Raw genomic sequence first — 14,139 nt, 5'->3', positions numbered from 1 at the left:
CACAACTGTCTCTAACTCCAGTTCCAGGGGATCCAATACCCTATTCTAGCCTCTACAGGCACCAGGCATGCACATAGTACATAGATCTACATGTGAGTAAAATATTCATACATATAAAACAAAAATAATAAATTTAAAAAAAGAATTGAAGGCCAGTGGGTATGATGACTCACACTTTAGTCCCAGCTCACAGGAGGCAGAGGCAGCAGAATCTCTGTGCGTTTAAGACTAGCCTGGACTACATAGCAAGTTCCAGGCTAGCCAGGAATGCATAATGAGACTTTGTCTCAAGACAAAATAAAGAAACAAACAAAATTTAAGGCCAGTCTGTTCTACAGAGCAAGGTACCATCTCAAAAATTTTTTGAGTTGTTTTTTTGTTTGTTTGTTTGGGACAGGGTTTCTCTAAGTATTCCTGGTTGTCCTGGAACTTATTCTGTAGACCAGGCTGGCCTTGAACTCAGAGATTCATCTGCCTCTGCCTCCCAAGTGCTGGGAAAAGATGTGTACCACCATGCCTGGAGAGGGTTTTTTTTCTTTCTTTCTTTGTTTCTTTCTTTCTTTTTTTAATTTAATTTATTTATATATTGCTGTGGGATATCTTTCTGTATGCTGTGAATATGTGTTGCTCTCATTGGTTGATAAATAAAGCTGTTTGGCCAATGGCAAGGCAGAACAAGGTTAGGCAGTACATTCAAACTAAAGATGGAGATGAAGAAGGGCGGAGACAGGGCAGCTGCCAGGCAGCCGCTGGAGGAGCAAGATGTATTAGAACACAGGTAAAGCCACAAGATACATGGTAAAACACAGGTTAATAGAAATGGGTTAATTTAAGTTGTAAGAGCTTGTTAGTAATAAGCCCGAGCCATAGACCAAACAGTTTGTAATTGATATAAGCCTCTGAGTGATTATTTTAAAAGTGGCTGCAGGACCGAAAAGCCTCCGTTTACAATATATTTTATGTGAGTGTTCTGTCTGCATGTATGCCTGCACACCAGAAGAGGGCATCAGATCCCATTATAGAAGGTTGTGAGCCACCATGTGGTTGCTGGAAATTGAATTCAGGACCTCTGGAAGAACAGTCAGTGCTCTTAACTGCTGAGCCAGTCCAAGTTGTTTTTTGTTTTGTTTTAAGTTATAAAACGTAGTGTATACATCCTGTTTCTTGTTTTCCCCAGTGTATCTTAGAGATAATTCTATATCAACACACAGAGTTGCCTCATTGCCTTTAACAGATGCAACCCGTTTCTCAGTCCCCCACGCCAGGACAAGTGACTCATGGCAGCCAAGCCTGTGACCCCTCTGGACCTCCAGAGCTGGGGCAGCAAGGCACAATCCTCCAATGTCTGAAGCATCACCCCGCCTATCATCCCTGTCCTTGGCCTTCCACAGCCCAGGGGCTGGAGCAGCATCTGGAAGCTGGAGGGTCAGACTGTGCCTGGATACAGTCACAGTCACGGCACCAATGCCTTCCTCTGCCTGATGCTCCTCCCCATCACGGCGTAGAGAGAATGGTACTCACATCATGGGCCTCACATGCATGCCAGGCAAGCTCAGCCACTGACCTGTGCCTCTGACCCCAAGCAAGGGCTGGTTCTTTTGCTGCCATCTGCATGGATGCCCAGCATGTGCCGAGTGTTCAGGAAAGACTTCCTGCATTTGCTTCAAAGAAACAACCCCCAGGTTTGGGGTTATTATCTGCCTTTGCTCCAGCCATGCCTTTCCATGGCTGGGGCCCGGGGAGGAGACTTGTCACCCAGATAACATGAACTGACTCAGGCTCTCATGCCCTCCTCCAAGCACATGGTGCACATAAACTCATGCAAACACACACACACACACACACACACACACACACACACACACACACACTTCGTTTTGTTTTTTGTTTTTTGTTTTTTTTGGTTTTTCGAGACAGGGTTTCTCTGTGTAGCTTTGCGCCTTTCCTGGAACTCACTTGGTAGCCCAGGCTGGCCTCGAACTCACAGAGATCCGCCTGGCTCTGCCTCCCGAGTGCTGGGATTAAAGGCGTGCGCCACCACCGCCCGGCTCTCATTTTATTATTTTTAATGTATTTATTTTCATGTGTATGAGTGTTTTGCCTGCATGTATGTATGCATCATGTGCATGCGCGTGGAGGTGGGATGAGAGCATTAGGTTATTGGAGAAATTATTTTGGCCACTCCACGTAGTTAAAAGGATATTTATTTAATGGCGTAACTCACAAATTAAGTAATGGGTAGGTCGCAGGGTCTGGGGAAGGTGTAATGCAGTCCAGCGGTGTTCTCCGGAGCTCTGCACAGTCAATCTGCACCGGTCAGCGTTCCGGCACCGATGGGGGTTGGAACTTCCAGAACCAAGCTGGAATGGCTACCCACTACATTAGGTCTCCCAGAAGGAGAGTTACTGGTGTCTGCAAGCCCCCATGTGGGTGCTGGGAACTGAACCTGGGTCTCTGCAAGAACAGCAAGTGCTTCCAACCACTGAACCATGTCTCCTGCCCCAGATTTAAGAAGGCGAGTAGATGAATGAAAAACAGGCTGGGCTGGCCAGAGTGGTCTGGTCACGGGATGAGGTGCGGGTCCCTTCACTTCTGCTTCTTATGCTCTCCAAGTGTAGCAAGAAGCAGGCAGGAGGAAACTCAGGAAGTGAGGCCAGCGGTGACATCCAGGGACATGAACTGCTCCCAGCGCAGCTTGGAGTGAATCTGGGCACAGAGCACTATGGGCCATTGGGCCAGGCTTAGTGGTTCAGGACCAACATGAAAGTATAGAGCAACCAAAGACAGTGGCCAGTGGAGTCCAAGGTCAGGAAGCCTCTCTTCCTCCCCGCCCTCTGTGTCCCTTCCTTCCTTCCTTCCTTCCTTCCTTCCTTCCTTCCTTCCTTCCTTCCTTCCTTCCTGCCTTCCTGCCTTCCTTCCTTCCTGTTTTTGATTGGTTTTTATTTTTTGGCGGGTGCTTCTTGTTTGGTTTCCTTGTATGTTTGTTTGGAGGGTTTCGAGACCAGGTCTCTTTGTGTGGCCTTGAACCCACAGAGATCCGTCTGCCTCTGCCTCCCGAGGCTGGGGTTGAAGGTATGTGTGCTGCAGCCAGGATGATTTCCCCTTCTGTCTCTTCACTCTCCACCCAACCGGAGTTTGTGGCAGACACCAAGGAGGTGGGCTGGGGCGCGGGGTGGTTAAGAGCGAGGCAAGAGGGCTGAAGCACTCCCTGGTGTGACTCTCCCCAAAGCCTGCTCTCTGGCTGGGTCAGGAAAGCAGGGGGGGAAACTGAGGCCATTGGCCATTTGGCACTAGGGCTGAGGATGGGGACTCCAGACCTGAGGCACAGTTCTTCCCTACCTTAGTCCCTTTCTGCCACAAGTTTCCACATCAAATCCCCAGTGGGAGGCTAAGCCAGGTCTTTGGCACCTGAAGAAGGGGCAGGCACCCCCTGCCCTTCTGGCCTGCAGCTCTTGGTTAGGGGCTGGACCGAGTGATGGGCGGGGGTGGGGTGTGGGGGTGAGGGGTGGGGTGTGGGGGTGAAGGGTGGAGTGTGGGGGTGAGGGGTGGGGTGTGGGGATGAGGGGTGAGGGGTGGGGTGTGGGGGTGAGGGGTGTGGGGGTGAGGGGTGGGGTGTGGGGGTGAGGGGTGAGGGGTGGGGTGTGGGGGTGAGGGGTGGGGAGTGGGGGTGAGGGGTGGGGTGTGGGGGTGAGGGGTGGGGTGTGGGGATGAGGGGTGAGGGGTGGGGTGTGGGAGTGATGGGCGGGGGCGGGGGTGGGGGTGAGGGGTGGAGTGTGGGGGTGAGGGGTGGGGTGTGGGGGTGAGGGGTGGGGTGTGGGGGTGAGGGGTGGAGTGTGGGGGTGAGGGGTGGAGTGTGGGGGTGAGGGGTGGGGTGTGGGGGTGAGGGGTGAGGGGTGGGGTGTGGGAGTGATGGGCGGGGGTGGGGTGTGGGGGTGAGGGGTGGAGTGTGGGGGTGAGGGGTGGGGTGTGGGGATGAGGGGTGAGGGGTGGGGTGTGGGGGTGAGGGGTGTGGGGGTGAGGGTGGGGTGTGGGGGTGAGGGGTGAGGGGTGGGGTGTGGGAGTGATGGGCGGGGGTGGGGTGTGGGGCTGAGAGGTGAGGTGTGGGGGTGAGGGGCGGGGTGTGGGGGTGAGGGGTGGGTGGGAGTGAGGGGTGGGTGTGGGGGTGAGGGGTGGGGTGTGGGGGTGAGGGGTGGGGTGTGGGGGTGAGGGGTGGGGTGTGGGGTGAGGGGTGAGGGGTGGGGTGTGGGGGTGAGGGGTGTGGGGGTGAGGGGTGGGGTGTGGGGGTGAGGGGTGAGGGGTGGGGTGTGGGAGTGATGGGGGGGGTGGGGTGTGGGGCTGAGAGGTGAGGTGTGGGGGTGAGGGGCGGGGTGTGGGGGTGAGGGGTGGGGTGTGGGAGTGAGGGGTGGGGTGTGGGGGTGAGGGGTGGGGTGTGGGGGTGAGGGGTGGGGTGTGGGGGTGAGGGGTGGGGTGTGGGGTGAGGGGTGGGGTGTGGGGGTGAGGGGTGGGGGTGGGCCGTGGGGTCATAAAGTTCGTCCTTAGCCCAGGGCCAGGGCCAGGAAAATGAAGCATGATTCCCTACCTGGAAGTGGGTAAGAGCACCCCAAGAGGCTGCTTCTCAGGGTGCAGCAGAGCTGGGAGGGGCTTCTGGGTCCAGGAGGGAGCTGAGGAAGCACGGCTCCTCTGGGCCCAGCGTGGCTGCGGATGTAGGCTGTGGGGCAAACTGAGGGGGTGCTGCCCTCAACACTGCTAATAATAGCAAAAATAACAGCAGCTGCTAGGTGGAGCCACGGGGCCTGCAGGGGCTTCCTGATGCTTCCCCTCACTCAGAGAGGAGGAAGCTGAGGCCCACGAAGCTTGGGGAGCTGTCCAAGGCCACAGAGGTAGTCAGTGGACCCCCAGCTCCTGAGAACAGCCGGTTAGCTTGAATCATTTATAGTTATTCCTTGTTACAGTCCATAAAGGAAGCCAGAAGCCCTGGCGGGAGTTGCTGCTTGGTCAGTTATGACTAGGCTAGAATGCCTAAGGTCTGGACCTGGGTCACCCACTGTCTAGGAGGCTGGCCACTACTCCGAGATGTGGAGAGCCTTCCTCTGTCTGCTGCAGGCTCCTCTGTGAAGCCACGTCCAGCCCCAGCAGAAAGCCTCTGCTGCCCAGCAACGCCCTAAGGGAGATCCCTAAAAAAAAAAAAAAAAAACCCGGACTGCCAGCCTCAGGCACCAAGGCTCCGCACACCTCAATCCCCTTTCCAATTGCTCTGTGTTTAGTGCTGGGGTGCTCAAGGGGACAAGACCCAGCTTCCAGCAAGACCTGGTCTGGCCTAGAAGGCATGCCAGGCCTGAGGAGAGGTCATTCTAATGGAGAGAGGAGCAACAGCTGGTAGAGAAGACCAAAGGCTCCCCGGAGGAGGAAGCTGCAGTGACTGGAGCAGCTAGAAAGGATGCCAGCAGAGACTCCTGGAGTCAAAGGAGTCAGAGGTCATGTGAGGAAGAGAAGGGGAGACTGGGCGTTTTCTGTTCGGTTGTTTTGTTGGAGGGGTGTGTGTGTGTGTGTGTGTGTGTGTGTGTGTATTGCTGGGAATCAAACCTAAGATCTGTATGCTAGGCAAGCGCTTAAGAAAGGCCTTAAGAGGAGCAGTCAGAGCCTAATGGACCTCAGGAGGTCCTCCAAGGCAGAAGCCGTGGGCCAACCACGCCCCTCTGAAGCACCGCCCCCACACCAAGAAGCCCCGCCCCAACTAGGCCCCGCCCACGCCCAGGCCCCGCCCCTGCGCCCTCGCGCAGGTAGGGAAGAGGCGGAGCGCCGGAGCCCAGCCTCGGTGGAGCCACCGCCTCGCGGCGCTGCTCGCTCAGCTCGCTGCAGCTTCCCGGGTCGCGCGGACTCTGAGAGGTGAGCGCGGGGCATTGGACGCGGCGGAGCTCGGGTTCACTAGGCCGCGGGTGTCCGAGGGGGAGTCCCGGGACTGCCCGGGACGGCCGCCGGGAGGGTCGGGGGCTGCGTGCCCTGCGGAGCGCCCCAGAGGCCGAGGCTGGACTCTGTGCCCGCTGGGCCGCTGGATACCACACGCAGCTCCTTGGCCTCACCGGGACCAGGACGCCTAAGGGGTTCCCCGGAGCACGGTCACCAATGTCCCGGCGCGTGGTTTGCGCACAAGTTTTTAAAAGCCCAGGGAGGAAGAGGGCACTGCCTAGTGTTGGAACGTGCGGCCCCGCCTTCCACCCAGAAGTCCCTTTTAGACTTTCTTAAGACTCTACTCCCCTTTCTCCCGGGTGAACTCCCAGAGCCCGGGGCTGAAGTTTGTGCGTGGAGCCTAGCCGAGGTGGAAACAGGTGCGGGGGTGGGGAGGGGGGAGGGTCACACCACCAGAGTGGACCGGAGCTCTGAAATTGTACTCAGGAATAATCCTGGTTTATGGACGGAAGGATCTGGGGAGTTGGGCCCCCAGTTGATGTTTCTGCTTTGGGTTAAAGGTTAGGGAGCTGTAGGATCTGTGGGGCCCCGGCCTCTACCCCCACCCCAGGGCAGAGAGAGAACCCAGGTCCATGCCTTGACCCAGCTCCAGGAAACAATGAGCGGGGAGTCTGTAAGAGTTGGAACTTAACAGAGCGGAGGTGATGTGTATCTGAGGAGGAATTGATTGCCCCACGAGTGGAGTGGCAGCTGTTTCTCCGCCGGCTGGGTTGGGGGTTCCAGTGTGTGTGTGTCATCTGCTGGTGGAACAGAGTCCTCAGCATCTGTGTTGTGCTCTTGTGACCCTGTGGGTCAGGGAGAAGAAAATGAAACTTGGTTTTGAGCAGTGGCTCTTGGAGGGCGCTTTTGTCTACTAAGGATGTTTGGCAATTCCTGGAGACATTCCGGCTGTCACTATTCAGGAAGGAAGCATGTGTTGTTGCTAGCATGTCATGGAAGAGACGTAGGACCCCCCCTACAATGCACAGGTCAGCCCCACAGCACAGAACTGGGCCCCCAAAAAGTCAATGTTGAGAAACCATACTGTGACCTGGTCCATCAGGGTACTGCTTGTGAATTCCCCTCGCTACCTCAGTTTTTCCAAGGGCTGTGGGAAGAACCAGGATGAATCTAAGTGAGGTAAAAGAGGTAAGGAGGTGTGAGGGCAGTTTTTGCCTTGGTGAGTGTCCTGCCTTGGTGCTACCAGGGAACGGGCCTTCTCACAGCACAGGCCTGGAGTACTTCACCCAGGATAGCTTCGCACACAGGGTGAGCCAGAGTAACCCTTGAGCTCATGTATCCCTGGAGATGGAGGACGGGCAGGACCAACATCTGTTCCCATAGTTTCCCAAAGCTGGACAAGCTGAGGCTTCATGGATGGGGATGCCATGTGACCGACTGGAATTTTCCTTCTGAACACAGAACTAACTCTTCTGGTTATTTACACCAGGAAAATAACATCCAGGGATAACGGGTCTCCTAATTCCCTGCGGCTCCCCACTCTTTCCTTCCAACAGAACAGATTGCCTCTGTGAGGTGTGAATCCTAGTCAGAGTGAGCACAGGCCCTGTTGCATTTGCTGAGTGACTGTTAAAAGCATCCTACAGAGCAGAGCGCCCAAGGGATGACCAGGAACGGTTGTGTTGGGCTCCTGGGCTCCTAGCTTTCTGGGAATGGAGGTGGAGGGTGTCGCTGGCTAGGTAGGGCAAGGCCAGAAGAGGCAGCCAGACTCTTTCTCCCAATAACTGCCATTTCCATCTCCCCTTGTCCTGTCTGTTTTTGGACTTCTTGCTTGGGAGCCCTGGTAGGGTGAGAAAGGAGGAGAGGGAGACTTTGATTGATTGGATGATTTTGGTCTTTTTGTCCTAAAAGCCCATGTGCCACCAGATCTGGTGTATGTGCCTTGAAATCCAGCACTGGCAGGAGAAAAAAAATCAGGGTTTGTCACCTCAGCCACAGAGTGAGTCTGAGGCCGTTCTGGGCGACATGGGAGACACCGTCTCAAAATTAGCCAAAGACCAGGCCTTTTCAACAGAATATGAGTGTAGTAGTTACACCCACTGTGTGTGTCTCTGAAGGCATAAAGCTGAACACCCAGACTTCCTCAAAGCCACCTACTCCAAACCTGTGACGCCAGCTTCGCTTGCTCATTCTGGTCAGTGACACCCCCCCCCCACACACACACCTGGTATACACTCTGCTGCCTGGGGAGGAGGCTCCTGAAAGAGCAGGGATAAATCCCAGCTCTGGGGGACCACTGGGGTCTCAGCCCTGCTCTGGGCTCACTGATACTTTCCTGTGACCTGCACTGTGGACAGTGGCCTACTGTGTGTGTGTGTGTGTGTGTGTGTGTGTGTGTGTGTGTGTGTGTGTGTTGCCTCCATGTATGTCTATGCAGCATAGATACGCTTGATGCTTGCTGCAGCCAGAAGAAGGTATTAGATCTCCTGGAACTGGAGTTACGGATGGTTGGGAGCTGCCATGTAGGTGCTGGGAACTGAACCCCGGTCCCCTGGAAGAGCAGCCAGTGCTGTTAACTGCTGGGCCATCTGTCCAGCTCCATTGTATAAACTGTGTCCCAGACAGGCACCAGATGACATCAGAAAGACGTCAAAGGGTTGCAGTGTACATGCTTGTGTTCTGGTGACTTGACGCTGCCCTCTGGGCCTGGGTCCCCTCACACAGCATATGGGAGCTGTGTGTTCTCCAAGCAGCTTGCCCGCTCCCCGACACCAGCCCTAACCCAACGTGTCCCTTGGGACTCATGGGATCCCGCCTAGGTATTGCCCCATTGCCTGAGGGGATTTCCAAAGTGACCTCAGCATCTGCGTTGTTGGGAGCAGGCCTAGTCTCCTCTCCAGCTGAGACAGGCTGGGGGCGGAGTGATAGGACTCAGCACTCAGTGCTGGCTGACCTCAGCGGGCTAGCACGGCCCTGAGACAGGGCCTCTCGCTGCCAGGGCAGGCGCCTCTTGGCACACAGGCGGCCTCACAAGAGGAGCCAGCCTCGCCTGCCCCGCTGTTCGGAAGAAGGAAGGTTTTTCCAGAACTGCCCTGCAAGTATCCTTGGCCTCCCCAGGCAGCAGGAAAGGAAAACACTTCTTCTCATCTTCGGGGAGCTATGGAGGGTTGCTGGGTATTACCCTCCCCTGGCCAGATGTAGTCAGGGGCCCAGATGCAAGCATTTGGGGTTCAAACGCTGCTGGGAGGCAGTTTCTGTCCATCCCACCCCCCCACACCCCCCACGTGCGCATAGTGGTTTGAGCCGAGTGAGTTCTGTCTGGCAGGGTGCTGGCCAGAAGAGCAGGTGATCCCAAGCTTAAGGATCAGAAAGCAAGATATTGGAGCCAGCCGACTCGGATCCCCGAGAGTGCTCAGTAGGATGGGAGTCATTAAGGTAGTCTTTGCCTCAGTTTCTCCAGATGTACAGTGGAGGATTATGAGGTGAGGATTTTAATGGTGACTTGTGGACCTCTTCAGCCTGGTTGTGACTGGGGGGAGGGGAGGAGACTGTGAAGTGAGCCAGCACCACACTCCTGAGGTTACATGTGTCTGGAGATAGGTTGCTGTGCCCAGCACAGATCTGGAGAGACCCTGCCTTGTAGGCTACTGGGGTGTCAGATGAGAAAGCACATTCAGATCATCTGAACCCTAAAAGGAGCTGTGACTGGGGCAGAGAACCCCCTGGGGCTGCGGGTATGCTGAGGAACCCTGCTCCTCTGCCTCAGCAGGTGGCCACTGAACCCATGATCACAGTATCACAGCTGGTGTGGAGGAGCTATCTGCCCCTTATCCCTGGCATAAGGTGGGTCTCTGAATGGTGGGAAATGTGCCGCGGGATTCTGGGTAGAAGCAGGACCGAAAACTGAAGGCTCAGCTGAGCCCTAAAGGCCTTTATCAGCCAGGCCTCATAATGACAGCTGCCTCCGCCCTGCCTCCCTTGGTGAGCTCATGTTTGTGAGAGCACTTTGATAAGGAAGAGTGCTCCTCAAGGGTTAGGTGTCAGCACTCCTCGGCCCCTGTGCCGACGGTGGAGGAGGGGTTCGCGAGCCAAAGGTCTTTGCACCCCGTCTACCTAGAGGGAGCTGCCACTCCAGACAGGTCCTCTGGCTGCCTGGCTTTTCCTGTTCCAGGAGTGGTAGGGGAGGACCTGGTGGAGAGGTGCAGACGTGGCTCCATGGTTAAGAGCACCAGCTGTTTGTGCAGAGGACTTGGATTCAGTTCCCAGCATCCATGTGGTGGATTGCAACCGTCTGTAATTCTATTTCCAGGGGACCCAACACCCTCCCCTGGCCTCCATAGGCACTGCGTGTGTGTGTGGTGTACAGACATACATGCAGGTAAACCCCCCCCACACACAAATAATAAAAGTAAATCTTTAAAAATTAAAAAAAAAACAAAAAACCAAAAACAACCTTGCTGGGTGGTAGAAGTATACACCTTTAATCCCAGCACTCAGGAGACAGAAGCAGGGGATGGATCTCTGTGAGTTGGAAGCCAGCCTGATCTATAGAGCGAGGTCCAGGACAGCCAGAACTACACAGAGAAACCCTGTCTCAAAACAACAAATAAATACATAACTCAGGACCCTAGTAGGCTGTAAGCCTACCACTTCCTGACCATGGGATCTAGACCAGGGGTTTAATAATGTTGTGCCTTGATTTTTTTTTTTTTTCTTGCCACCTGTCAAGAAGAATCCTGACACACGACTCTTGGCTCCTTCGTAGACCACGGGGGTCATGATGGTGCAGCTCAGCAGAGGAGGGAAAAAGCCATCGGTTAGCTGCTGGCTGTGCATCAGGCATTGTACATGCAGGATCTGCCCTCTTGTAGTGAATGTCACCCCGACTCATAGCAGAGGAAATTGTGACAGGGTAGCCAGGCCACATGTGACGCTGGCTCCCAGCATGCCTCACTCTTCGACATGAGCGTCCTACACTGCCCCAAAGTGAGCTGGAGAGGGGTGGGCAGGTGCCAATGAAGGTTCACCTGCTATGGGCACAGCTTGAATGGTCCTATGTCTGAATGCCCTAAATCCCTGGTACCCACTGTGTCTGGGGCTGGCATCTTCCTGGAGAAGCAGGGTGCCCCAGGGCAGAGTTCTGGGAAATCAAGTTTATTAGCTTCTTAATGACTGTTTACAAGCTGAAAAGGGTCTGGCTGGCATATTCCCTGTGGAGGGGCTCCTAGCCTGCAGAAGCAGATCCGGGCAGAATGCCAAGCGCCCTGTCTTGAGTATGTTGAGGACGACCACATAGCGCAGCCCGCAATCTTTTGTCGCTTTTGAGTGCTCACACCTGGCCTGGTCACCTCCTCTTTCTTGCTGAATGACCCTGGGCAAGGACTCTGTAGGACAGGATGAGGCTTTGTCCCTCAGTGGAACATGCCGTATGATAGGTGAGCCCTGGTCATTGGTGACAGAGACACCCAGGTCTCAGACTTCAGTGGGGCTCCATAAACAACAAATTAAGTTCAGAGATGTTAAGTGGTTTACTTGAGGTCACACAGGAGAGCCGGGCTCATGACGCCGCCTCCTCTGGTCAGGGAGTAGCTTTGTCTACAGCCATACTCCAAGATGGCAGGTGGAAATTGGGTGGGTGAGTGGCTTGTAAGTATCAGGCGAAACCCCAACTGTGTGCCTGTGGTGGTCACACCTTGGTGTCAGGGAACCCCAGAGAAGTAAAGTGTACCGCTTTACTCAGCTCTTCCCCTCAGGCTGCACCGCATCCTGCCCCAACCCCTGGGCATGTCTCTTCTGGTTTTGAAGACCAATGAAAGAAACCCAATTCCCAGTAGCCAGGGTTCCTATGACAGGCAGATCTTCCATGCCGGAGTTAAGCTCATGTTGATGTGGTACCCAGTGGTGAGAGCTCTCTCTGGGGCCTGTCCTGACACCCGGCCCCCTGGGCAGGGCAGCCGAAGTGGGGCAGAATATACAGTCCCAGGAGAGCAGACTGCTGGATAAGCCTCCTAGAACCCCTTTGGTGTCTTGGTACTGTCCCCTAAAGCTGTGGTCGGCATCCCAGCCCGCAGCCCCGTGACCTGCTGCCTCCTGCCTGGGGTGTGAAAGGGCTCCGTCCTAGGCTCTGCTCAAGGCACCTGCGCCTTTGCGCTCTTGCTGGAGGGGACCTGCCTCCATCGGCAGCTTCCAGAGTCACGATTTCCAGAGGAGCTTTGAGCTGGGGACTCCTGGCTGCATACCCATTTCCCAGTATTTTAGCAGCGTGCGTGCGTGTGTGTTGCTGTGATGGAATCCAGGGCCTTGTATATGCCAAGGACTCAGTACCACTGAGCTACACTCATACCCAATTTCTGCATTTTGAGCTTTAGGGGTACAGAGCTTGCCCCCTCCCCGCACCTCAACCTGCTCCTGTCTCTGCCTGGCTGGCTGGCTAGTGGTCCAGAGAAAGCCCAGAGAGATGGGGGCGGAGGGGAAGATAAGGCTGGCCCTCTAAGAGCAGGGCACCGCACCTACACATAGACATTCTCACACTTACACTGTGCTCTTGGCAGCTCCCTGGGACCCAGTACCCGCTTCCCGTGTCTGTGGTGGGCCAAATTGCTCTAACTGGGTCAGAGGGAGCCCAGAACTTGGGGTCTGACGGGGGAAACCCCCAAAGAAGTCAGCAGGTTGACAAGTCCTTGAACCTGTTCCTGCAGGTCTGGTCTTGTGAAATGAGTTTGGCACAAGCCCTGGGAAGTGGAGGGGAGAGAAGTGGGGCTCTGTGGGGAGGTCTGTGCAGGGTGTGAACCCACAAGCCATTTTTTTTTTCTTTTTTTTTTTGTGGGTGGCCGAGTGTGCTGACTCTGTTACCACCTGCTGCTCCATGCCTCTGGGGAAACGGCCCGTGGGGAAAGGCGCAGCGTCCTTTCCCTGCGTTCCCTGTCCTCCTTGCAGACCATACGTGCTGCTGCTGCTGCCACCCCGTTCTATACCTTGCGACCCTTCCCAGGTCCCGTCCCGTGCCAGCCTGCTCACACAGCTGCCTTTGGCTCCATCCTCACAGCCTCTTACCAGCGCCAGGAGACGTTCAGCAGTGAGTCACTGGCTGTGGGGGACCAATCTGGAGACTTCTTAGGTGGCGGCTCCGTCTTACCTGGGCTGTCCTCCCCGGACAATCAGGGCTGTGGAACTTTGGGAGGTTAGCAACGGTAGCTTTTTTTTTTTGGTCTTTTTTTAACTGGGGATTGCAGCTGTTGAGGGTTCCGCTTCCTCTTTGTAGCTTTCTAAAAAACTCAGAGGTTCCCAGCAGGGCCCTGGGAGGGAGGTATAGTTTTGGTTTCTGTGGCAGGGAAGCTGGGGAGAGAAGTCGCTTCCTTGCCCCTGGCCACACTGTCATCATCCTGTGACTCAGCAGGGACCTGGCATGACGTCCGTCTGCCACCACCCCCTTCCCCTCTGCCCACTCTCTGCATGCTCCAGGACTTGCCCACAGCTCAGAGCTGGACATGGCTTCTGGCCGCGGTGCGCTTTCCTTAGGTCCTCTGCTTAGGTGACCTGTAACGCTCCCCTTTGGTCGTACTCAGTGGTGAATAGTGGTCTCCCCCTTTCCCTGGAGGGGAGAGGGCTACCCACTCCTTGCCCTTTGGCCCCTCCTTCTGTCCTCATTTCTGGCCATATGTGGCCTTGGCTCTTATATCAAGCTCCCACTCCTTTGGGATACAGCTGTCAAGCTACCTTAAAGCCCTGGCTCCTCAAGTCCACAGAGCTTAAGGGAGCAGAGAATTATTAATAAGAATGCTGAGACTTGAGAATCCTGCTGGTGGGAGTGAGCGCCTTGGTGGCAGGCAGGTGGAGATTAGGGGAAGGACCCAGGTCAGACCTGTGGGCAGGTGGACAGGCACCAAGTAGGAATTTGGGCATATGTCTGCACAGTGAGGGAGGGGCCCCTGCCTAGTGTGGTTGGGGGAGCACTCCCTGGGGGTGACCTTGCCTACCATGCTGCCATGCCTGGGTTGGCCCTGCCTTGTGAGGGAGTGGCTGCACCCCACCCTTTGTGGGGAAACCGGATTCTCTGGGCATTCAGGGTAGTTTCTGAGTCTGCGTTTCTGTGAGCCTAGTCCCGGCCACCGCTGGCTGGGCGGTGCTATCTGAAGGCTCTCTGGAGAGCATGCTGACCCTAGTGGAGGACATGGAGGCCATCTATCCAGGGCCCCTGGGGCCACCCCTCTATGTCTGCCCTGCCCCCGTCCC

General features: G+C 55.6%; 1 protein-coding gene across 1 annotated transcript in view; it reads left to right on the top strand.

Annotated features, from left to right (window-relative positions):
- Positions 1-5,803: 5,803 nt before the first annotated feature.
- Positions 5,804-14,139, top strand: part of Rhbdf2 (rhomboid 5 homolog 2) — a 28,158-nt gene continuing 19,822 nt past the window's right edge. Inside the window, exon 1 of the mRNA XM_028889718.2 lies at positions 5,804-5,886. The gene's annotated coding sequence lies outside the window, so the exon portion shown is untranslated. The remainder of the gene's footprint in view (positions 5,887-14,139) is intronic.

The sequence above is a fragment of the Peromyscus leucopus genome, chromosome 8b (genome assembly GCF_004664715.2).
Source record: "Peromyscus leucopus breed LL Stock chromosome 8b, UCI_PerLeu_2.1, whole genome shotgun sequence".
Classification (NCBI taxonomy): Eukaryota; Metazoa; Chordata; class Mammalia; order Rodentia; family Cricetidae; genus Peromyscus; species Peromyscus leucopus.
The sequence above is the reverse complement of the archived record's forward strand: the minus strand, read 5'-3'. Positions and strand labels throughout refer to the sequence as shown.